General features: G+C 43.2%; 1 long non-coding RNA gene across 7 annotated transcripts in view; it reads right to left on the reverse strand.

Moving 5' to 3' along the window:
• The window catches only part of LOC147211355 (uncharacterized), a 148,953-nt gene that overhangs the window by 87,312 nt on the left and 34,663 nt on the right, over positions 1 to 26,978 (reverse strand). For 6 of the 7 annotated variants that reach the window (XR_015102547.1, XR_015102545.1, XR_015102543.1 and 3 more), the window contains exon 3: positions 9,434 to 9,484. The exons of the other annotated variant lie outside the window; for it this stretch is intronic. This is a non-coding gene — a long non-coding RNA (uncharacterized LOC147211355). The remainder of the gene's footprint in view (positions 1 to 9,433; positions 9,485 to 26,978) is intronic. 7 annotated transcript variants of the gene reach the window in all.

Consider the following 26,978-nt stretch of genomic DNA (forward strand, 5'->3'; position numbering starts at 1 on the left):
AGCTGCTCCACTTACTGTCGGTACGGAGACTCATCAGCGTCTTTGATGATGCCGATGACTGTGGTGCCATATGCTAACTGAGTTTCATGGCTGGGTGCGTTGAGGTGTAGTTGTTCGTGTAGAGGGAGAAGAGCAGTGGAGAGAGGACACATCTTTGCGGGGGCCCAACTGCTGATGGTGCGTGTTGATAATGTTGTCCTTCCCAGCGATTAGCTCCTGTCTCTGTCCTCATGATGGCCAAACAAAGTGCTGTGATGCACCAAGTGTGATTCACACAGGCACATACTTGTCATGTGTCAAATTCTGTGTGAATTTGGACGCATGTACAATGTGTTGGTGTCCCCATGAAGCAACAGGATTACAGAGGATTTAGATTTGTTTCACGTTGTTGGTCAAAGCTTCTTATCCGCATTCAACCGGTTTTCAAACTTTTTGACATTTTCTGTTGGTTTTAGAGACCCTATCCCACTGAGTGGCCGAGTTTGTGAAGGGAGCCAATGTTGATATACTGTATTTTTTTTTTCGTCCCTTTTCACTCAAGGTTGTAAACGGTTGCAAAGATGTTCGCCAGAGACAGGTCACAGAGACTTTCTGTCCTTGTCAAGAAATTCAACAAAACTTTCAGACATGGAAAAAAAATATATTTTTTAAAAGTTTGTCTCATGCGTTTTCTTTGAATTAATATTAATAATGATAAAAATTCCTGTGATCTGTAATACAGTTCCCTGTATGAAAATTGTTTGTTTCTTTAAAAGAGTGAAAGAAAAGCTACAAAAGAAAAGAGAAAAGATCAGATGAGTTGTACCTTTTATTAATACTGTACACTCACCCACAGGTATCAAACTCCGGTCCTTCAGAGTTTTAGATGTTTCCCTCGTCCAACACACCTGATTCAAATGATCAGGATTGTGATCATTTCCCTGCAGAGGTGGCTGATAAGATGATCATTCCTTGTGAACCGGAATATCTCTTTTTTTTCTGAAATATGTGATGCGTCCCAGACACGCTCAGAGTCTGTCTCCAGCGGCCTCTCCATCCTGTAAATTGAGTTTGAGACCCCTGCTCTTGGCGCTACAGGTCACACAGACAGCTTTAGAGTGCATGGAAGTGCTCCATTCAAGCACTTGGATCTCTGGATGCAACCTAACTTACAGAAACTCTCAGTTTGTGACAGACGGCTGCAATGGGAAGTAACCAACATATCTGTTATGTTCCTCAGTTTGCGTGACGATTGGTGTCTGAATTAAATTGGAAGGCCTTTGCTTGTGAGCAGAGTGTTTAAGTCTTAGTTCACCCACAGCAGTGGTTCCACTTAAGCTTCCATCCATGAGGGCAACAAAATGCTCCCAAAAATCCAATGGCTCCTCCATCCCCTTTTTTTTGCTTATGGGCTTGGTCCAATGCCAGGCTTGGGAACTGTCTTCTTAACTTGAGAACAACAAACTTGCCCATGTGAAACTCCCTGCCCATTTCTGGGGGTCGTTGCTTTCGGGGTCAACTGTCTCTGGAGTGAACTGGGTTACATCATGTGCATTTGAAATCGTGCTTCATGAAACAAGTTTAAGTCTCATCTCACAGCTTCTTCTTCAAAGTGAAAAAAATGTGACAGATTAATTTATCATACACAAAAATCCCAAACTTCATTGTAATAGGATTAAAAGCATAGGAATTGCCATAAATAGAAAGCAAGTTAGAAAAATGAACCACAGTCACTGGATGGTCGCTTAATGGCGATGAAAGGTACCAAGGACTAAGCAAAGGCTGAAAGGATTCGAGACTTTTCCATTGCCGGTCCCTCTCTTTGGAATGACCTCCCGCTAAACCAGTGGTTCTTAACCTGGGTTCGATCGAACCCAAGGGGTTCGGTGAATCGGTCTCAGGGGTTCGACGGAGCCTCTACCCTGGAGGTTAAGACATACCCGACTCAACATGTCAATTAGTTATGACGCCCGCTTGGCCATCACTGGCTGCAGATAATCACATTACATTGCTCGTCGAATAAGTGCTGTGGGAAATTTAGTTCACTCAGTAGTCAACGTGTTACTGTCGTGATTGTACATTGTAAAATTAAAAACATATATACTTATGTCTTAAAATTTTATTTAATTTTTTTCTGTTTTTAATAAATGTGTGGGGGGGTTGTCTTGAATTGGTAAAAAGTAAGATTTTTGTGTTTCACAATTGAAGGGTTCAGTGAATGTGCAAATGAACTGGTTGGGTTCGGTATCTCCAACAAGGTTAAAAACCACTGCACTAAACATTAGTCAAGCACCCTTGCCGGCCATCTTTAAAACTCATCTTAAAACTGACTTTTGTTCTCAGCATGAAACTTGATTTTAGGTAGACTGTTTTTTGCTCGTGGGCGGCATGGTGGTCGACTGGTATACACATCCGCGTCACAGTGCAGAGATGCAGGGTTCCTGTGTGGAGTTTGCATGTTCTCCTTGTGCCTTGATGGGTTTTCTCCGAGTGCTCCGGCTTCCTCCCACAGTCCAAAAACATGCATGGCAGGCTCATGGAACACTCTAAATTGTCGCTAAATGCGAGTGTGAGCGTGGGTGGTTCTTCATCTCTGTGTGCCATTTGATTGGCTGGCAACCATTTCAGGTTGTCCCCCGCCTACTGCCCGATGACAGCTGGGAAAGGCTCCAGTACACCCGTGACTGTCGTCAGGATGGAGTGGTTCAGATAAAGGATAGAAGGATGGATGTTTTTGCTAATTGTGCATTTGTTTGTTTGTTTGCTTGTTTTGGGAGGCAGCTGGTGACTGGTTAGCACATCCCCCTCACAGAAATGTAGGGCTAGCTAGTGTTACATCTCGTGTAAGAGTAACACCGCATTTCAGAAAAGAACATCATACCAACAGTAAAATATGGTGGTTGTAGTGTGATGGTCTGGGGCTGTTTTGCTACTTCAGGACCTGGAAGACTTGCTGTGATAAATGGAACAATGAATTCTGCTGTCTCCCAAAAAATTATGTCGTGAATTTCAGGCCTTCTGTTCATGACCTCAAGCTGAAGCGAACTTGCGTTCTGCAGCAGGACAATGACCCATAACCCACCAGCAGGTCCACCTCAGAATGGCTAAAGAAAAACAAAATGAAGACTTTGGAATGGCCTAGTCAAAGTCCTGTTATGAATCCTATTGAGAGGCTGTGGCATGACCTTGACAAGTCGGTTCATGCTCGAAAACTCTCCAATGTGGCTGAATTACAACAATTCTGCAAAGATGAGTGGGACGAAATTCCCCCACAGCGCTGGGAAAGACTCATTGAAAGTTATTGTAAATGCTTGATTGCAGTCGTTGCTGCTAAGGGTGGCCCAACCAGTTATTAGGTTTAGAGGGCAAACACTTTTTCACACAGGGCCATGTAGGGTTGGATTTTTTTCCTGCTTTAATAATAAAGACCTTCATTTAAAAATTGCAGTTTGTGTTTAATTGTGTTATCTTTGACTGATATTTACATTTGTTTGATGATCTGAAACATTTAAGTGTGACAAACGTGAAAAAAAAATCTGAAATGAGGAAGGGGGCAAATTTTTTTTTCACACCACTGTAATCTACAGCATTTATCTATTCATCCCGCCCCCCCCCCCCCCCCCCCACACTTGTCCTGTTTAGGGTTGCATGGGAGCTGGAGCTGATCCCAGCTGAATTGAACTGGTCACAGGCCAGTCGCAGGGCACATATAAAGATGGACAATCACGTTCACACCATTTTGGAATTCAGGAACCATGCTGCCTGCGCTAAAGTCAGGCAAATCTACTACTGCAGTGACACATACACCAGCCCCCCAATGTTGTGTGTGTGTTTATAGAGAGAGAGAGAGAGAGAGAGAGAGAGAGAGATAGATAGATAGATAGATAGATAGATAGATATCTATATCAGGGGTGTCCAAACTTTTTGCCAAGGGGGCCAGATTTTATGTGGTAAAATGTCGGGGGGCCGACCTTGGCTGACATTCTTTACATTGAACAACAATATTGTTAAACAAATTTTAGTAAGCCAGTCTGTGTTTCACATTTCCATTTTTATTTTAATTTCAACAATCTTAAGAATTTATTTTGGTTCATTTGAAACAGGTATATCACATGCAACTGAATATTCACTTGACTTTTTCTTAAACAGAAGTCTCCTGAGTGCAAATTGCAACATTTGAAACATAAAATGTATCACCATGACTTTTCAATACTCACAAAACCTTTGACTCGAACAACAGGGAAATGAACAAGCAATACACATATTCACAACTGCAGGGATCATTTGAAATATGACATATCAGTCAATATAAATGTTGATTGAACTTTTAAAATTTTACTCTGGAATGAAACTTAGGACTGATGTAGATCTTAACAAACATTTATTCAGAGACTTATTGCCAGCTGACAAATGACTTGTTTGTCTTAATGTGACGGGTGATATTGAGATCTGGATTGAAGCACAAAGGGCAGGTCTGGCTCAAAAGCAGTGGTATTGATGCGCAAAATGTCTCGCAGGTGATCGTCCGTTGGCCGTGTCCTCACACAGCTTTTATTTATGTTCATAACCGAGAATGTCCTCTCACACAAATACGTCGACCCAAACAAGCTCAGCATTTTCTTAGCAAACGCTCGAATCTCTCGGAACCTGTCCTTATTCAGCTGTCGGTAAAAGTTGGCGAGAGAAAGTTGCTGGTGCCGACTGCGGCTCTTAGCGTCACACTGCAACTCAATGAGCTCCAGCTGCAAGTGGTCTGGAACATCATCTGTGTGCACGGAAAAATGTGAGGAAAACAAAGCGATGTCCTTCTCAATAGCTGCAAAATCTCAAAAGCGTTGTCTGAACTCTTCAGCCAGAGATGAAATAGCTGATGCGTACCTCCTCGTTTGCGCACTGACATTGCTCTGTGGGAATGTGGTCATGATTTCTTGCAGCGCTGGAAAGTGTGCAGTATTGGGTTGGGTCTGCGACAGATGTCTTTCAAACAATTTCAGCTTAATTCCAAAGGCTTTGATATGTGAATATAATTGGCTTATGACTGCGTCTGGTCCCTGGAGACTGGTGTTGAGGATATTAAGGTGCTTTGTAATACCAACCAGAAAACCCAAATCAGACAGCCACATAGGGTCACTTAGTTCTTGCATAGGTTGTCCCTTTTCAGCCAAAAACTCACTGATTTGCTGCCTAAGAGAATAGAAGTGTGACAGTGCAGAACCCCGACTGAGCCAGTGCACGTCAGTGTAATAGACAACATCTCCATATTCCGCATGAATCTCACTTAGAAACTGTTGAAACTGACGGTGGCATAGCGCTCTGGAGCGGATATAGTTAATAGTTTTTATCACCGGTTTCATAACATGTTCGTATCGGAGATGTTTGGCACACAGAACTTGCTGATGAATGATGCAATGAAGTTTTACAGCTTTACCCCCTTCTTCACTTACTTTGTTACTTATTAGTGTTGCTAGTCGACTTCGATCGCCGGTCATGGATGGTGCACCATCAGTAATAATCCCAGAAATTTTATTCCACGGCAGCGCTTCTTTCCAGAAGAGAATATGTCCGTTCCTCTTGTTTGGGTTTTCAGGCTCTGGAGGTCCAGTAGTTCTTCAGTCACGTTCATTTCATTGTCCACTCCCCTCAGAAAAACAAGTAACTGAGCAGTGTCCGAGGCGTCTGTGCTTTCGTCGCAAGCCAGCGAAAAAAAATCAAACTCTTTTCCTCGGTCTCCCAATTGTCGTTTGATGTCCGCTGAGAGTTCTTCAATCCTGCGTGCCACAGTGTTACGTGCCAGGCAGACTTTGGCAAACTCTTGCTGCTTCTCCGGGCATATTTATTTCACCATCGTCATCATGCAGTCTTTGATAAATTCACCTTGGTTGAAAGGTTTGCAACGTTTTGCGATCAGCGTTGTTACCGCGTAACTCGCCGCTGTGGCGTTCTCGTTTGACTCGCCGCTGTGGCGTTCTCGTTTGACTCTCGAGCTCTTGCAAAATCTGCTGTGAGATTAAATGAGCTTCAAACTGCTTCAATTTCTCTGTGCGTTCCTTGCCTGTAATCGTGTCGTACATGTCAGCGTGTCTTGTTTGATAATGTCGCTTGACATTATAATCTTTAAAAACAGCCACTGTCTCTTGGCAAATGAGGCAGACACAGTTGTTGCGTATTTCAGTGAAGAAATAGTCCAATTTCCATCCATCCTTGAATCGTCGTCCCTCGCAGTCAACTTTCCTTTTTTCTGTTGATTGTCGCCATTTTAGTAAACTGGGAGGTTAATATGTGCACGGAGTGATGTCTCGTAGACTCGTGAGTGATGTCTCGTAGAGTGCTACTGCTCTCTAGTGTCTAAATGCTATTACTCATTTAATGAATGCTATTACTCATTTAGCCACTAGAGGGAAGCAGCACTCTATGAAACATCACTCACCAGTCTACGAGACCTCACTCCGTGCAACACGTGTCCCATTGCGCCCAACCTGCGGGCCAGACAGCACTGATTTTATGACAGAGGCCGAGGGCCGGATGAAATTCGACCGCGGGCCGGATTTGGCCCGCGGGCCGGACTTTGGACATGTCTGATCTATATCTATATCTATATCTATAGATATAGATAGATAGATAGATAGATAAAATATAAAAATTCCATCCATCCGTTTCCAATCTGCTTTTCCTCACAAGAGTTATGGGCGTACTAGAGACTCCCATTCACACCGAGGGACAATTTAGAGTGTTCCATTCACATGCCACACATGTGTTTGGAATGTGGAATTCCTCCATTAAAACAATTTTGAGATTGGAACTAATCTGCGGAATAGAATTCCTTTTATATAACTATGTGATTTAGCTGGGGTGGACTGTCATTTGCTGGCGGGCTGGAATAAAGAAGCGGCCTTGGTTTATTGGCTTAGACAGGCCTGCATTCACACCTGCATGTGCACCTCTGTGTACATGTGCAGGTGCATGCGCGTACCTGATCATGTTCGCAACCCTTCCTGTAACTGAGAAGTCATTGTTTGCGATACCATTCACCTTCAGGGTTTCCTGGAATAAAATGCATGTGTCCAGAATTTTATTCAACACAACCATAATATTAGCAAGCAGCATCGAGTCAAAGGAAAAAGCAACATTTTCCTGAGCTTATTTTACTGGATAATTCCAATGTATTTGTCGTTGCTTAAAGTGTATGCTCATGCGTTTGCTAGATAACAAACAAACGACACTGTTTTGCATCATGTATCGATGGCCGAGTCATTCAAATATGTATCAAATAAGCAGAATGACACAAAAAAACTAGAGCTGTCAAACGATTAAAATATTTAATCTAATTAAAAATGGAACTGTCATAATTAACTCAAATGAACTAAAAAATCAATCGTGATTACTCACACATTTTTTATCGTTTCTGAATTTCCTTTTAAATTTTTTGTCCTATTTTTCCCCATTTTAATGCTCTCATCAACATGGAATCATGAATCCATTTTCTATGTGCCAAATGCAAATATTTACTGAAATAACAATTTCGATTTTCAATTTTACATGAACATTTTTCACTTGGAGCAGTTATTCATACATAATCTCTCACACAATATTACTGTCCATCAACAACAGTGAAAAAAATATTTTGTCACACAACAGCTGCTTTAACAGCTTTTTTTATTAAATCAAAACAGAGCAATATAACATTATAAAGTGCACATCTAAGGTAAACTAGTACTCAGCCTATAGTGGATTTAAACCATGGTTGCATACTTCGTTTTTCTCAAGTTTGCTTTGAACACAGCAGTCTGTTTCTGTATGTTTGTTGAAGAATAACGAGACACCAGTGTTCATTATGTGCCGCTGTATTCAAAACTGCCGGCCGTAGAAACAAGCGCACGCACTTCCCCGTGCTGCTGGGGCAAACCATTCTGAAAGGGGGGGGGGGGGGGGTTCACTCCCCCTAACACAGTCAGGCTATGTTGATTGTGTTGGTCCTTCTTGCGCGGAAGTCTCTCTACGGTTTTGTGTAGACCTCATTTCGAATGACTACACTTGGTTCGATGGCAACACTGGAGACGTTTTATTTTCACTAGGTCGCTACCACTGCAGCGCACTGTCACTGTCAGACGAACACAGAGAAGCTCCACCCGCTCTATTTATATGGACACAGAACACTGAAACCATCCACACAAAATAGTTCCAAACAAGTAACAATCGCGTCAGTGGCATACATCGTATACCTGTATGATAGAGAGAGAGAGAAGAACAGATAACTTTGGTCTTGTCAGTGGATCAATCTGGCAACTTTTTAAAAGTAAACTTTCCATTCATAAACTCTTTAAGTGTCCGTTTTCGGTGTCTCGTGCTGCCGTGGCTGGCAAAACAGACATGGGCGTGGACTTCTGCAACGCGCTTGTTGTTTTGTTTCTGGTGTATTTATAGAGCAACGTAACATCCGCTTGTGACGTGTGCCGCGTTAATGTCGTGAGAAAAAATTGAATCCCGTTAAAATTCATTTAAATTAATGCCAATAAAAACGCGCTAAACTGACAGCTCTAAAAAAAACCCATCATTGTTCACAAATCTAAATGCTGTTTTTAGTTTACCTTGTTCCTACTTGTAAGGTGAATGTGTTGAGCAACGCTCTGGATATTTGTGCATTTTATTTCATGAAACTATGACTGTGGATAGTATGCTCAACATCCACTTCCCAGCAATGCTGTTGCTAATGGATTTATTTAGCATTGCCATCGACTAAAAGAATCACATGTTATATTCTGAGGACAGATTCTTCTAAAATTTTTATTTTGATATGACTCCTTACCATCCCTTGCTACCACGTTGCCCTGCCACTGATGTTTATTGGTTCAGTTTGCTGTCTATATTGTAAATTGATTAATGATCTGCTCCCTCTAAATTTTGGGAGGGTCCCTTGAGGTAAAATGGAGGAAAATAATAATGAAATAGCACCGCATCGGCCCCAAAAGATGCCGGCTCATGGGCCATCTGTCCTGCATGCCAGATGCCAGTCAAACCCTGTTTGCAACTGATGGAGATATTGCTACTTTGCGGGACTGAAAATTGCGTGACAGCCATGGGTGATAACTCGGAAGAATTGATTGAAGCAGCTAGACTGCTGTTGACTTCCACCTGGTGGGGGATTGTCATGTAGCGACTACCTGCTGTTTTCTCATCTAATTAGCTCAGTTGCATTTTCAGGAATCTTGGAACAAAAATGAAATATTTGCCATCACGCTGCATGACGAGTGAAAAGGTTGCCCTGTTCATTCAGCCATTCCCTAATCTGTGTGCTGTACCTTCACATATCTCAAAGAGGTAAAAGCACAATGTGACATTTAGTTCACACCCCAAAAAACCCACAGCAAAAGCATTTTCACCTGCTTTGATTTTATGACACTGATCTTTCTTCTAACAAGTGCCAAAAACAAACTTCATGTCATGTCACGTCGCTTACCCTCTTTCGGTTCACCAGGCAGGTCACGAGAGCCCCCCAGGAGTAGGCTGTCTGCAGAAGGCAGCAAGCGAAAATTAGAATGGAGTTGTGATGAAAAATAATGGTTGTAAAATGATGCCATACATGCCAAGCAGGGTTAAACTCAGTAATTAGATCTGACTATATTAAAAAAAAAAACTGCAGTGAACCAACTGCAATTCTTGATTTGAAACTGCTCTTCTCAATTCAACTGCACTGGTGTCCATTCATACCAATTGTTTCCCCACTTTATCATTATTCTGGTGCAGCTCTGTTTTCACATGACAAAAAAAAGAGTAGGACAAGAGAAATGGAACAACGACAGGTAAATATTGAACTGATTTGACGTGTTATGATAAAGTTTACTGGAATTATTTTTTGTCTTATCTGAAAAGAAGTGAAAAGACTTGGGTGATGAAATACAATGTTACAACAGCTCTCAAGTCAACTTCATATTGCAGTTGGGGAAATATGTCGCCTCGACTGAGTGACATTCTTGCATCATCTGGATACGTGCAATGGTCACCTGAATGCAGACACCGTATTGGGGACTCTAATTTATTGAGATGGAAATCAGCATCTATCCGATGGATGAAACTGTTCTGGACTTTTGACACCTGCGCTTCTGTGACCTTCCGAATAGTTTTTCGTCCTTTGTGTGTTCGTGTTCGTGTGTGTGTGTGTGTGTGTGTGTGTGTGTGTGTGTGTGTGAACTTTATGAGGGTAATCAATATTTTTATTGCAATTACATTTCATTTTAATTGCGCAAAAACTCAACTCAACTCTCAATTCAACTGTATTTATAGAGCACTTTCAAACAGCCATCGCTGCAGACAAAGTGCTGTACATGGAGCAACTAACATATAAAACAGTAAAGCAACAAATCAGTAACAAAGAAGGGAGAAAGCAGATCACAGTTGAAATACATATAAACTTGACTAAATCCATCCATCAATCCATCCATTCATTTTCTGCTTATCCTCACAAGGGTCGCGGGGAGTGCTGGAGCCTGTCCCAGCCGTCTTCAGGCAGTAGGCGGGGGACACCCTGAACCGGTTGCTTGCCAATCGCAGGGCACACACAGGCAAACAACCATCCGCACTCACACTCACACCTAGGTACACTTTTGAGTGTTCAATCAGCCTGCCCTGCATGTTTTTGGAATGTGGGAGGAAACCAGAGTACCCGGAAAAAACCCACGCAGGCCCGGGGAGAATATGCAAACCCCCACACAGTGAGGCCGGAGCTTCTCCCAGGGCCGTGGGTTTTCTCCGGGGGTGTGAGTGTGAGCATGGATGGTTGTTCGTTCCCTTTTGAACTCGTTCACTTTGCTTTGGTTGCATCGCCAGCAGTCTTTTAGGATTGGATAAGAACATGTCTTTTTTTCCCACCTGTATTCAGCTTTGCAGCATTTTTGTTTTGCTGGACGAGTTCATTCATTAAGCCATTGCGCAGGTCTTACTTTTGATCGCATATGTTTTAATGGAGCCACTGAATAACATATATTATGGCATGATGAGTGGAACCAAGAGCTGAGTTCCTGTGTGTTAGAAGAGGGAACAAAAAACTTATCTAAGGCATCAGAGAACTGACTTGCAGTGAAAGGGTTAAAAATCAAACGCCTACACTCATTAACAGTAGGTTGAACAGCGGCATAAGAAAAAACTATAATCAAAGAGCGCAGTCATCCATCTATCCATTATTTGAACCGCTTCTTGCTCACCAGGGTCACGGGCATGCTGGAGCCTATCCTGGCTGTCTTTGGGCACTAGGCAAGGTACACCCTGAACTGGTTGTCAGCTAATTGTAGGGCACACATAGACAAACAACCATCCGTGCTCACACTGGCACCGATGGACAATTTATAGCAGGGGTCGGGAACCTTTTTGACTAAGAGAGCCATAAAAGCAAAATATTTGGAAATGTATTTCAGCGAGAGCCACACACACACACATATATATATATATATATATATATTTATATAGATATATATATATATATATGAAGCGGCTGGATAGCTCAGTTGGTAAGGCATCGGTTTGGCATACGGGAGACGGTGGTTCAAATCCTGCTTCGGGCAAAAAATGAGCACATAACACCATCCAGTGTGGGTCCTTGGGCAAGATCTTTCACGCTAATGCCTACCTCATACAATGAGAGACAGTAAAATGAATGGCATGCCGGCTCAGACGTCGCCCGGCCAAACAAGGTCTGCGTCAGGTGCTGGGGAACCAGAGCACCTTGATGAAAAATGGGCTACTGGAACAAAGCGGAGATGGGCGAGATGCGATAACATGGCTCTGTTGGAATGCTACTACTCAAGCAACCCTAGTCAGAGGGGTTACATGCAGAGAATGTGGGCTAAATGGTTACTTCGAAACCCACAGTCACGGTTGACCACGAAACAACTAGTAGCTCAGTGTTCCAACATCCACAAACGGCAACTGCTGTCACAACTTGAGATTGATGAAGTACAACGCAGGCTCCATGGTGAAGGGCCCCAGGCTGCCAGATCAGAGGAGGAGGTCATACCAGAAATTGGGAGGCAAGCCCCAATGAATGCAGATGATGAGATTGGGAGGCCAGCCCCAATGAATGAAATGCTGAGCGAGGCAGCAACTGACCTGAAAGCTAAGATCATGGCGAGAATGAAAGCTGGGCAACCTAGAAACCGATTACAACGGCTATGTGAAGTACCACCTGAAAGTCTCATGGAAAGTGGGAATGCAGCACTGAGGGCGATCCCTACCGTAACGATCACGGAAACAGTAGGTTGAACAGCGGCATAAGAAAAAACTATAATCAAAATTGGAGATACGCTTCAGCATCAGTGATCCTTGAGATGCTTGGCTATAAGAGCAACCATGGAAGCCATGAGATACGTTACCCACCATGGAAAAGACGGTTGGAGGCTAAGATCAAGGCGGCTCGGAAAGATGTGAGTCAACTGACGGAGGCCCAGAGAGGTGTGATGAAAAGGCCGATACCCGAGAGGTGACCCACCAAGACTGGAAACTGAAAGGTACTGGAAAGGCATATGGGAGAAGGAGATTGCCCATAACAGCAGTGCACAATGGCTGGTGACCCTGAGAGAGGAGCACAGCAACCTCCCTGAACAGAACCCAGTTACCATAACAGTGGCAGACATACAGGAAAGAGTCTCAGATATGAAGAACTGGACAGCACCAGGCCCGGACATGGTCAACACCTACTGGCTAAAGAAACTCACAGCACTAGCAGCACAAATGAACCAGCTGCTGAGGGATGGGACTCACCCAGGATGGCTAACCGAAGGGCGAACGATCCTGATCATGAAGGATCCCTCAAAGGGTGCAGTCTCATCCAACTATCGGCCAATAACCTGTCTCTCCACAACATGGAAGCTCATGTCAGGCATCATTGCGGCTAAGATAAGTGGACACGTGGATCAATACATGAGCGAAGCACAGAAGGGCATTGGTAGAGATACCAGAGGAGCCAAACATCAGCTCCTGGTTGACAGAACAGTCGCACAAGACTGCAGGTCCCGACGTACCAACCTGTGCACAGCCTGGATTGATTACAAGAAAGCCTATGACTCGATGCCACATACATGGATCACTGAATGCTTGGAGTTGTATAAGGTGAACAGGACCCGAAGAGCCTTCGTTGCGAACTCGATGAGGATGTGGAAAACCACACTTGAAGCCAATGGCAAGCCACTTACCCAAGTGTCCATCAAATGTGGCATATACCAAGGTGATGCACTCTCCCCACTGCTGTTCTGCATAGGACTGAACCCCCTAAGCCAAGTAATCACCAAGACAGGCTATGGATACCGCCTCAGAAATGGAGCTACAATCAGTCACCTCCTCTACATGGATGACATAAAGCTGTATGCTAAGAGCGAAAGGGACATAGACTCCCTGATCCACACAACCAGGATCTACAGCAGCGACATCGGGATGTCATTCGGGCTTGAGAAATGTAGTCGGATGGTGACTAAGAGAGGAAAGGTAGTCCGCACTGAAGGGGTCTCACTCCCTGAAGGAACAATAGCAGACATTGAGGACAGCTACAAATACCTCGGTATACCACAAGCCAATGGCAACCTCGAACTGGCAACAAGGAAAGCGGCTACGGCCAAATACCTCCAGCGAGTGAGGCAAGTCCTAAGAAGCCAGCTCAATGGCAAGAATAAGACCCGGGCAATAAACAGCTATGCCCTGCCAGGAATACCCTGCAGGAATAATAAGGTGCCCAAAGGAAGAGATTCAGACCACGGACGTTAAGATCCGAAAGCTCCGAACCATGCACGGAGGGTTCCATCCCAAATCCAGCACCCTGAGACTGTACGCAAGCCGAAAGGAAGGAGGCCGGGGACTAGTGAGTGTGAGAGCCACTGTCCAGGATGAAACATCCAAGCTCCATGAATACATCAAGGAGAAGGCTCCAACGGATGACGTACTCAGAGAATGTCTCAGACAATGGGGAACAGAAGATGAGGCGCTGGAAGAGGGACCATCATGGGAGGACAAGCCCCTACATGTACATGTACCACCGGACCATAACTGAAGTGGCCGATCTCAAGAAGTCATATCAGTGGCTAGAGAGGGCTGGCCTGAAGGACAGCACAGAGGCACTCATCCTGGCTGCTCAGGAGCAGGCCCTGAGCACCAGAGCCATTGAGGCCCAGATATACCACACCAGACAAGACCCAAGGTGTAGGTTGTGCAAAGAGGCACCTGAGACAATCCAACACATAACTGCAGGGTGTAAGATGCTGGCAGGGAAAGCCTACATGGAACGCCATAACCAGGTGGCTGGCATAGTCTACCGAAACATCTGTGCGGAGTATGGACTGGAAACCCCAAGGTCAAAATGGGAAACACCTCAGAAGGTGGTGGAGAATGACAGAGCGAAGATCCTGTGGGACTTCCAGATCCAGACTGACAAGATGGTAATGGCGAACCAACCAGATATCGTGATCATAGATAAAGGGCAGAGGAAAGCCGTTGTAGTGGATGTAGCGGTCCCAAGTGATGGAAACATCAGAAAGAAGGAACACGAGAAACTCGAGAAATACCAAGGGCTCAGAGAGGAGCTGGAGAGAGCCTGGAAGGTAAAGGTGACAGTCGTGCCTGTGGTGGTCGGAGCACTCGGGGCAGTGACCCCCAAACTAGATGAGTGGTTGCAACAGATCCCGGGAACAACATCGGACATCTCAGTCCAGAAATGTGCAGTGCTGGGAACAGCAAGGATACTGCGCAGAACCCTCAAGCTTCCTGGCCTCTGGTAGAGGACCCGAGCTGAATGAGGGACGGACACCACCCGAGGGGGGGTGAGACGAGGAATTTTTAATTTATATATATATATATATATATATTAGCGCTGTCAAACGATTAAAATATTTAATCTAATTAAATATGCAACTGTCATAATTAACTCAAATTCACTAAAAATTAATCGTGATTACTCACGCATTTTTGATTGTTTCTGAATTTCCTTTTATATTTTTTGTCCTATTTTCCCCCATTTTAATGCTCTCATCAACATGGAATCAACACTGGAGACGTTTTATTTTCAGTGTGGTCGCTAGGTCGCTACCACTGCACCGCTGAACTCTCGACATGCCTCAGCGCACCGTCGCTGTCAGACGAACACAGAGAAGCTCCACCCCCAGTATTTATATGGACGCGGAACACGGTAACCTTCCACACAAAATTGTTCCAAACAAGTAACAATCGTGTCAGTGGCATACATCGAACTCAACAGAATGCCTGCTCTGTATTCACCAGAGGCTCATCAACCTAGTCTCTTATTTCTCTCCCGAAACAGTGTCTTCTCCCGCTTAGTGTACCTTAGCCTTCTCCGCTACGTACAATTTCTGTTCATAGCTTGTAATGGAGGCTCTTGCTGGCAATCCGCAGTGGAGTCGTTCGATGCAATGCGAATGATTTCAGCTTGAGTCGAGCTGTGGACAATGTTGACAGGCTTGCATGCAGTAGCCATACATTTAGCTATGGCTTCAGCAAATTTGTTCTTCGTTGTGTTATCCATTTTCTTCGCTTTGAAATGATCCATAGCTGTCTGTCTTAGACAAGGGGACGGAGTACTCACATCAGCTGTGTGCTTGGCCATTAAGTGGTATTTCAGACTCGACGTGCTATGATGATAGCTCAGTTTACTACTGCAAAACATCCAGGTAACTTTGGTCTTGTCAGTGGAACTATCTGGCAACTTTTTAAAAGTAAACTTTCCATTCATAAACTCTTTAAGTATCTGTTTTCGGTGTCTCGTGCTGTCGTGTCTGGCAAAACAGACATGCGTGGACCTGTGCAGCACGCTTGTTGTTTTGTTTCTGGTTTATTCATAGAGCAATGTAACATCCACTGTTACATGTGCTGCATTAATCTCGCCAGAAAAAATGTAATCCCGTTAAAATGGATTTAAATGAATGCCGATAAAACGCACTAAACTGACAGCTCTAAGATATATACTGTATATCTACATATATATATATATATATATATATATATATATATATATATATATATATATATGGCTCTCACTGAAATATATTTCCAAATATTTTGCTTATGTGGCTGTCTTAGTCAAAAAGGTTCCCGACACTTGCCCTACACGGGATGTACCACCGGACCATAACTGAAGTGGCTGATCTCAAGAAGTGCTATCAGTGGCTAGAGACGGCTGGCCTGAAGGACAGCACAGAGGCACTCATCCTGGCTGCTCAGGAGCAGGCCCTGAGCACCAGAGCCATTGAGGCCCAGATGTACCACACCAGACAAGACCCATGGTGTTGGTTGTGCAAAGAGGCACCTGAGACAATCCAGCACATAACTACAGGGTGTAAGATGCTGGCAGGGAAAGCTTACATGGAATGCCATAACCAGGTGGCTGGCATAGTTTACCGAAACATCTGTGTGGAGTATGGACTGGAGGTCAAAATGGGAAACATCTCCAAAGGTGGTGGAGAATGACAGAGAGAAGATCCTGTGGGGCTTCCAGATGATCATAGATGAACATTCTATGAACATTGTCAGTGACTTAACTTACCGTATTTTCACGACCATTCGGCGCACCGTATGGTTGGGCGCAGTCTCATTAATGGGTGCTATTTCTGTATTTGACACATAGACAAAACGCACTGTATTATTAGGCGCAGTTTTACAGTGGTAAAACATACGCCAGCTTAAACATATGGCATGCATGCGCGCATGCTAAAAACACGTTAGCTTGTAGCATACGGTGGCATGCCAAGACATACAGATACAAGCTAAAAACACGTTTTTAAAAAGGCAACGGAAGCAAAACTGAATTCCGTTGTATTTTATTTAGCCATCGTACAATTTACTCACGTTTTTCGATCAATCATCACCCAGAAATCCATCAAAGTCCTCATCCTCTGTATCAGAATTGAACAGTTGTGCAAGTACCGGTAATCCATCAAAAACGCCGTGTTCCCTCTCGTTGTCAGAGTCACTCTCATTGCCATGTGGCTCCACAGAAATGATGCTGGCTTTGCCAAAAACTCGAACAACAGTGCAAGCAGACACGTTCGTCCAAGCAGCCACAATCCATTCGCAAATTGTGGCGTAACTCGCCCAGCGCTGCCTCTCACTCTTTGTAAAGTTGTGTTTGCCATCGATCATCCATTGTTCCCATGCCGCTCGCAACTTTACTTTGAACGCCCGGTCGCAACTTTGCTTTGAACGCCCAATTGATGCCGATGTCCAGCGGTTGGAGTTCTTTAGTCAAGCCTCCGGGAATAACGGCAAGCTCAGAGTTCATTTGCTTGACTTGGTTTTTCACCGCTGCTGTGAGATGGGCACGCATGCCAAAAGCATAACTGATGGCTTGAAGTTTGAACTGAGCTTCGTAGGCGTGTCTCTTTGTAGAATTTATTTTCGGGGGTTCTTAGAAACCAAAACCAAAGTTGTTTTGCAACAATGCACATAGCCACACTATATACAGGTGTTGTTACCTGCTTGGGGCGTCCCTTTAGCGTCCACTTACACGCCCACCCTTCACTCATTGGCGGACTTCTTCGCCGCATGCCTGTCCTCACTCACGTCTGCCTTTTCTCTCTCTCTCTCTCCATATATGTATATATACACGCCCACCCTTCACTGATTGGCCGACTTCTTTGCCGCATGCCTGTCCACAGTCACTTCCGCCTTTTCTCTATATAAACAGCGTGTCGGCTGTCAGTCAGGTTTTGGAACTCAGCGCATACACAAGACGCTCCGCATCATAAGGCGTTCTGTCCATTTTGGAGAAAATTTGAGACTTTTAATGGCGCCTTATAGTCGTGAAAATACGGTATGTTAACCTCGTGAGAATAAAGCGGTTCAGATAATGGATTTAATGATTGTTATTATTATTATTATTATTATTATTTGGTAGTAGTAGTAGTAGTAGTAGTGGTCAAGTCAAGTCAACTGTATTTATAGAGCACTTTCAAACAGCCATCGCTGCATACAAAAAAAAAAAGGTGAAGATTGCACGACTGTCTGTGTCCTATGTGTTGTTTTGTGTTATTTTTGTTATTTTGACTTCAAAATGGCGCCGCGAGAGTGGCTGCCTTTCCAGCAGCTCCTATATTTTGTTGTTCTACTTCTTTCCCTTTCGTAACTTTGCTGCTGTGAATTGGGAATTTCTCCATTGAGAGACTAATAAAGGTTTTCTTATCTTATCTTATCAAATGCTGTACATGGAGCAATTTAACATACAATAAACAGTAAAACAAATCGGTAATAAAGATGGTGGAAAGCACCAAACAGTAAAACCAAGAACAAATCCAAGTCATGCTGAGTCGAATGCCAAAGAATGCAAGTGAGTTCATTCCAGAGAGAGGGACCAGCAACAGAAAAGGCTCGATCCCCTCTGAGCCTCAGTTTAGTTCTTGGTACTTCTAATAATGTCTGGTCCGCAGACCTGAGGTGCCGGGCAGGTGTGTAGGGGCGGATGAGCTCAGAGAGGTAAGGTGGCGCGAGATTATTTAGAGATTTGAAAACAAATAAGAGGATCTTGAAAATAACTCTAAAATGTATGGGGAGCCAGTGAAGGGATGCCAGAGTAGGAGTTATGTGCTCCCTCTTACGAGTACCAGTCAAGAGGCGAGCAGCGGCATTCTGAACCAGCTGAAGGCGCATAATGGAGGACTGGCTGACTCCAAATTAAAGGGCATTGCAGTAATCGAGCCGGGATGTGACAAAGGCATGAATTACTGTTTCAAAGTGTTCATGAGAGAGGAGAGGTTTTATTTTGGCCAGCTGTCTAAGGTGAAAGAAGCTGGATTTAACAACGGCACCAATTTGCCGATCGAGTTTGAAATCACTGTCCAGTTTAAGGCCCAAGTTTGAGACTGTTGACTTAAGATAAGGAGACAGGGGGCCCAAGTCTACAGGATGGGATGTACAAGGGCCACTGGGACCAAACAGCATCACCTCTGTCTTCTTTTCATTGAATTTCAAGAAATGTTGTGCCATCCAGGTTTTGATTTCTTCCAGACAGGATAGGAGTGGCCTTAATGAGAAGGCGTCTTTCTTGCTCAGTGGGACATAGATCTGGCAGTCATCTGCATAGCAGTGGAAGGGAATACCATGTTTCCTTAAGATGGAACCCAATGGGAGCAGATACAGCGAGAACAGCAGAGGCCCCAGAATTGAGCCCTGTGGAACACCACATGACAGGGGAGCAGTGCGTGACTCAGAGCAGCCAAGGCTGACACAGAAGGTTATGTCAGCTAAATAGGACCTAAACCACTCAAGAGCACTGCCGCCAATGCCTACCAAGTGCTGTAAACGAGTCAGCAGAATACTGTGATCCACTGTATCAAATGCTGCAGTTAAGTCCAATAAAACTAGACACACGTGGTCTCCAGAGTCATTTGCCAGGAGGATGTCATTAGAAACGCGTAACAGGGCTGACTCCGTGCTATGCATCGTCTTGAAACCTGACTGGAAGACCTCCAAGATGTTATGTTCATCCAAGAAAAATTTCAAATGCATGTGCACCACTTTTTCCAGAATTTTGGAAATGAAAGGCAGTTTGGAAATGGGCCTGAAACTTGACAGCACATCTGGATCAAGACCAGGTTTCTTGATTAAGGGTTGGACCACAGCATGTTTAAACTGTTGCGGAACTATACCAGAAGAGAGGCTGCTGTTGATGATATCCAAGACTGATGCACCAACACTCGGGAGAACCTCCTGAAACAAATGCGGGAGAAGAGAGTCGCAGGGGGAGCCAGATGGCTTCGTCTGGCAAACTATATCCTCCAAAAGCGTCAAGGACACAGTTTCAAAAGAATTTAGCACAGCTTGAACATGGAACATGGACAGAGGGGTCAGATGCGGTATTAGAGACCAGAGTCCTAGCTGTAGAGACCTTATCAATGAAAAACTGAAGGAATCTGTTGCACATCCCGGGTGAAGAATCCGAGCAAGTAGGCAGAGTGGGTTTGAGTACAGAATCTATCGTTTTAAATAATGCGCGTGGGTTGTGACGGTTAGCTTGAATAAGGTCCGACAGATATTCTCTTTTGGCCTCTTTTACTGTGAGCTGGTAGTTACGCCAGCAGTCTTTCCAAATTTGACCAAGGTGGTGGTCGTAGTCATATTATTATTCACATTTTCATGACTGTTTGTTTGCATTCAGCTGAGTCATCGCAATTTGAAGCTAAATGTGGGATGTTGTTTTGGGAAATGGCCAACGAGGGCACAAACTGAATGAAATTGACCTACTCCTGGGCAATATCACATTGCAAGTGTGATGGGCTCATTTTCATATTGAGCCCACATCGGTGTTAATAACCTCACACCCAGGGTCTCAAAGCCTGTTTTCTCAGGCAGTCTCTCGCCAGCACATTGGATGTAATAATGTGAAAGACCACCCAAGCGTTGGTATCAGAATAGGCAGATTCATATTGGCCGCAGCGATAATCATGGCAATTTATTCTGGTTATTGAGTAATACTTGTTATGGCATCACTGTGTTGTGTAGCGTAGTTTCTATTTTGTTTTACATTCCATTACAGTGGAACCTCAAACTATCACAATGAACCTTAAGCTTCTCCCGTTTGGAATTTTATCAATTTGCTCAGAAAGAATATGCATTCAGGTGTTGTTCAAACTTTGGTCATACAGAAGGGCCTGACAGTTACCAGCACATCACATTAAAACCAAAGAGCCCTTGATGGGAGCCCAGATGACTGTGTTCAAAATTTTGACTGAAAAATGCCTTTGCAGTATTATTGGAAACTGATTGTTTCTCATTGAATGATCCCCTATGGGCAGAAAATGTAGCACATGATTGTTATTTTATGTTAAATGTTCTGTAAAGTGCCTTGTTAGACCAGCTGCAGCTGTTGTGAAAGTGCTTTAGAAATAAAGACGTATTGTATTGAATTATATCCACCTCACTGTTCTGAGGATATATCAGCGCTCCAGCCTTTTTTTCCAGCCCGTTTGCATGTACCCTCTGCACTTGTCTGGGTTTACTTGGGTCAGACAGCCTTCAGGTCACTCGCGACTGTCGCATGGATAAGCTGTATCTGGAAATACATTGATGGATAGGATGAAAATGCTTCTTACATCACAGAATGGAAGGTATTTAGAGGCTTCTCTTTATTTCTTGTCCAGCAGGTGTCGATTCGCATTCACTTCTAGCATTTAAAAATGTATTGCAAAGAACAATAGGGAGAATGTTTTAAATCGTCCATAAGCCAGCACAGCATTTCTGAATAAATATTCAATACCACGTGTTGAGCAAATTTCCCCACTAACAGGGAAGCCCTTTCACAGGCTGCTGGATTCACAAATGATGGTGAAGGTTTAAAATGGCACCAACAAGGGATTTATATATAATTTTTTACTTAGAATCTGGTCCAGGTTAATCCCTCCTCTGTCTGAATTAATACAGACTCCACATTTCCTCATGATCCAAACCAACATTAAAATGGAATATCAGGATGCTGCCCCGAGGTTCAGCTTCAAATTTCCATTTTAAGTTGAACACTATGGTCTTAAAATAAATGAATGCATCCAAAAAATATTGCCATCAAAAGCTCCCAGTGTCCTTGAGCGTTCAACAAGATGAGAGGCATTTGTTTTCCTTATGTCCTCCAAAGTGTTGCAACGCCGTCTGAGAGAGATTACACTTATATCGAGTGCTGCCTGTCACTGTACAAATGCCTGTCATTAATTTCAAAGGCGGCAGGCAATTTTGGAGAGTCGATGAGTTCTGATAATGATGCCAGTGTTTTGTCTTGAATCCAAACTGCAAGTGTGTGTGTGTCTTTCTTTCTCTCTCTCTCTCAACCCCCCACCCCCACACACACATGTACTTTGTATATACTTACACACACACACACACACACGCACACACACACACACACACACACACTTAAAGCATGTAGACAAGGCCATAATCTCACCATTATGTCCTGGTTCAGCCGCAAGGCCTACTCCCAGTGTGACATGCCTGGAACACCTCACTCAGAAGACATCAAGGAGGCATCTCAAGTGGCTCCTCTCCATCCAGAAGAGCAACGACTAGCCTCTTGAGTCACTCCCAGATGACCAAGCTTCTCACCCTATCTCAAAGGGAGAGCCCGGACACCCTGAGGAGGAAGCTCGTTTCGAATGCCTGGATCCAGGATCTTGTTCTTGTGGATCTCCCACTCCATCCATCTCTCACTCATGAACAAGACCCCAAGATACTTGAACTCCTCCATTTGCGGCAGGGTCTCATCCTCAAGCGGTAAGGGCACTCCATCCTTTACCGACTGAGGACCATGGCCTCAGATTTGGAGCTGCTGATTTTCATCCCAACCACTTCACACTCGGCTGCGGACTGCTCCAGTGAGAGTTGGAGATACAGACTCGAAGAAGCTAACAATACCCCATCATCTGTTAAGCGCAGGGATGCAACACTGAGGGCACCAAACTAGACCCCCTCAAAGCCTCGAGTGGACCTATAAATGTTGTCCATCAAGGTTATGAACAGAATCTGTGAAAAAGGGCAGCCTTGGGGGAAACCAACCCTCACTGAAAACGAGTCCGAATCACTGCTGGTGATGCGCATCAGACTCTGACATTGGTCGTACAGCAACCACTCATTAAATGAAAGAAACCTTTTTGCTTATCCAATTTCAGGCCTATTTCTAAACTCCTCTTTTTTCCCATTGTTCTAGAAATAACAACCGATGTCGTTTCTGAAGACTCATGGCATTTTGGAAGTATTTCAGTCCAGTTACAAGGCGCCTCTAAAATGTACCATACTGCACAGTCCTGTTATACATCACCACAGCTTGCGTGTATGTATGTGTGTGTTTATGCCATTGCACTAGGACAGGGAAGCCAATATAACCAATTAGGCCAGAATGTATTTGCGTGTGGGCAGTGTGGATGGGAACTTCTTACAATCCTCTTGATACCCAATTAGAGAACAACCCCCCATGACCCTCATGGCCCAACGTCAAGAGACACAAAAATGTGGCTTAAAACAACAGTTGGAAGCTACTTGATATAGTACACCTCCTAATTAGGGTCTGTAAATACTCACTTTACTGTATCTTTAGTCGATTGGTATTTAAAAGAAAAGCAGGACAGAGGGTGTGAAGATTGTGGATGTAATGTCCACATTAACGGCTATTTTCTTATCCAATATTCATGTTGGCAAGACATAAAATATTACAAACATATATATTTTTATCTTGTCACTTAAATTCTGTGTCAGAGCTCTACTTCTCACAGTTTTTGTCTTTTCTTTCACCATTAACCAATTTAAATAGTTACCAATCTGTGCAAACAAAAGGACGACTATACAGATGACGAAACAGAACAACACAAAGTGCTTTCTGTTTCTTTTCCATGCCCTTATCGTCACAACTCTGCAAAGTGATATCATCCAGACAATTTCTGTTACTGCTTATCCAATTAAAATGTTGGTGATTGTTTTATGTCATTGGAGGTACTTTTGTACCTCGTATGTAATGCATGATCAGGTTGAGAATGAAACACATACAGATACGTTATTGGTTCGTCAAGGGTGAGGGTTAATTAGTTATTGGTCAATTGCCCTCCATATGTGCCTGACGTGAATTCCCTCACTTACTGTGCTCCTGAAAACGAACAAAAGTCAGATCAAAGCAGTCCCACCCTGCAGCTCCCATGGCCGCAGTTGTCAGATCACAGACTGAGAGCGGGTCTCGGGAAAGGGGAATACGGTGGAAGATGAAACAGCATATGAAAACAGTCAAACGGAGATCAACTCTGCTGATCCTGCTTTTTGATCCTGCTCTGGGAAGTTCTGTAATTGATAGGACTCCTGACAATGCTTGCACACACCACTTGCTTAGCCTGCATGCCTTACCCTCACACACTTCACTTCAGTTTTCGTGCCAGCAATCACCGAGGCTTAAAATGCATCTTGTCTGCACGTTAGCTTATGTAATCCAATAAATGCCTTTTTTCCCCTTGAGGTTGCATAGTGTTAGAATGTCCTTTTCTGCATCGATGAAGTCAACACACACACACACACACACACACAAACACAAACACATTTGCGACAACAATATCATAAATGGTGTGAGTAGCATATTGCCCGTTGCTTCCGCTGTCAGTGATTTATTGTGTTTTACAGCTAGCAATTATATGTTTCTGGACTTGTTAAATTATTTTATGGGCTGAAACGCTGCAAACAGTCAGGGCATGCCACCACAATTAATCAACTTTTATTAGAAAGAGCAAATGCTCACAGGCATGTACAAACAGCAGGCGATTGTTGCACCATTGTGTCTTAGTTATAGATGGTGCACAACAAAGCCCACTTTTGTTTTTGGTGCATGAAGAATCACATTGATATGATGTGCCACCTGTGCAGAGCAAAGCCAATCATAAATCTTTATAAATTGATTGTTCATATATTTATATGTCAATTAAGATGGAAAGAAGTAGTTTGGAAAATAACACCGCTTATAGTAAATCGAAAGAAAAGCTAGTATTGGAGATGATGTGAAATCCACCAGATAAAGTTATACTCAAACGTTTACATAAACAAATCATGTGCTAAAATAATATTCATTTGAGGCCTGTAATTATTTCTTTGACCTGTTCTGAAGAAACAATTTCGGTAATCAACTCCATGGAAATGCCCTTTTAAAAGAATTTGGTTAAGAGGTCTCTCTTAGATTAATAAGGAAGCAACTTCAGGGCACAATGCAAGGGAAAAGCATTCCTGAATCTCAAGATGTCACCAATGTCCATGACAGACCAATGGTAAATATACATTTTTACATACGTACCTGTATTCCAATGTTCACTCTTCAATTATTTAACGATAGCTGTTGAAAGAGGACACAAAACTGGGATCTCAAAACCTTTATCAGCGCTCTTGGTAAGCTGAACCAGGTAAGTGTATTTATATTACAAAGAAAGTTGTATGCTTCACTGTACTGAAGAAGGGAAGTCTTGATTCCATGGTAGTGAACAACTACATGTACCCCAATTCAAACCTGCCTTTCTTAGGCAAAGTTCACGGAAAAGTTGTAAACTTAACAATTTATGGACTTTGTCCTATCTGACAATGCTTTTGATAAGTTCTGTCACTATCGAATCATTTTAGAATCAATTATTCCAAATGACGTCCATCAAATAATTGGAACAACACCCCGCCCCCCTACACCCACCCAATTTCCAATTTCTTCAGCAGAGCTGCAAGCAAAATGCCAACTTCCGCATTGCAAATTCGGCATTTTTTTAGTTTGTTATTTTTTACATTGAAACTTTGTGCGAGTCCACGTTCGATGACAATTATAGACTTAAACAATGTAGGATCACGAGTTCTAGACACTTACAAATGAAAACATTACAATCTTGCTTCCTGTTCATGTAGTGTGGTAGAAGGATGACTTAAAAAAGAGAGGTGAGCAAAAAGTTACAGTTATATGTCTATTTTTGGAAATCAGACTTGAAGAAACCCGATAACATTTTGTGGCGCATCAGTACCTAAACTGTGTTTTGTTAAAAGAGGTTGGAGACAGTTTTATTTAGCTTAAAGCAGACGAAGGAGCCAGCCAATGCTACTACTTTCCACTGAAGGGTAACCTCATGACCGGGACACTGAATGTAAACAAGCTTCACGTTGCTTGATGTAATAAAACTGCGATCAATTTTCAAAGTGTTATGTGAAGAGCTCTACTCATGTCAACTTCAAATGTGCGTTGCAAAAAGAACGATCGACCTCGATATTTTGAATTTTCACATGCCGCTTTAGCAGAAAAAAAGAACGCCACCCAAGCATTGCAGGCAATATCAGTACAGAGGTCTATTTTTTAGCTGTTAAGTGTTTTTCCAAGCTAAACTAATTAAAGACTACCAATCAAGCTACCCATCTAAAAAAGTCCTCATCCATTTTACATGTTCATTGGAATGAGGAACAGATCCACATGCTGAGTGACACCCGGACCAATTACTAGAGATGTATAGCAATTGATGTCAATTTCATCGAATGATGCATGAACAGTGACTGGAAAGCCTGCCAGTGATCAAAACTACAGTATGTAGCTTGGCATAAACAGAGACCCAAGTAATTGTGTGGCGATGCCATGCATGCCAACCATCTCCTGTCTGGTGGAATTTCAAATGAATACACATGAGTAAACAACAGTAATGAGGGATCCATTTAACTTGAGTGGCAGACTGCTAACCAATGTGTATATGTTAACTGTTATCGAGCTATATTAACCACTACATTATAGCTGAACTAATTACATGATGCCTTAACAGAAAGTATATGACACTTAACAAGTGATACATTAATCTGAGATATCAGCATAAGTGTAGCCGCAGAAGCACACAAACACTTCTGCCCAAGGTTATTTTAAATTAAAATAAAAACAAAAAACAAAACAAAACTGGAAAATCACTAGACATCGGAAAACAGGAACACCGGGAGCCAACTAGTCTGTGAATCTGTCTTCAAAAATCCAGTTTAAGTCTACACACGCATAGAAAAATAGGTGGCCATCTTAGTTGCTGCTGCTTCTTCTTCTCTGGCCGTGAGGTGATGTGGCCCGGGCTGGAATTGTAATTCCTGAACTGCAGCGCTCGAAAGAAACTAACGAGCAAATTGAGTTATTTCTCTTATGTGGTTTTTGATTCTGAGTGACTTCCTTCTTTGAAGATAAACAAACAACATCATTGATTAAGCTCTGGTAATGGTATCATTTTTGGGGTTTTGAATAATGAATTGTGGGTACCTGAATAATAATTATCCATCCATCCATCTTTCGATCCGCTTTATCCTCACAGCGTGCAATTGATTGAAGCATAGTCAAAAGTTTGAATGTATTCCAACGAAGGTCAAAATTGAAACATACTGTATAGGTATGTCTTTTATTTTGGGTCCTTGTTATCATATCAGAATCTAGAAGTCAAGTCCACTTTATTGTGAAATATGCTCTATGTACAACATACAGCACGTGAAATGTCTTTCCTCTCAACCACAGTGCAAACATGCAG

Source organism: Hippocampus guttulatus, chromosome 1, assembly GCF_054856545.1.
Source record: "Hippocampus guttulatus isolate MCC_2025c chromosome 1, RoL_Hgut_1.0, whole genome shotgun sequence".
Lineage (NCBI taxonomy): Eukaryota > Metazoa > Chordata > Actinopteri > Syngnathiformes > Syngnathidae > Hippocampus > Hippocampus guttulatus.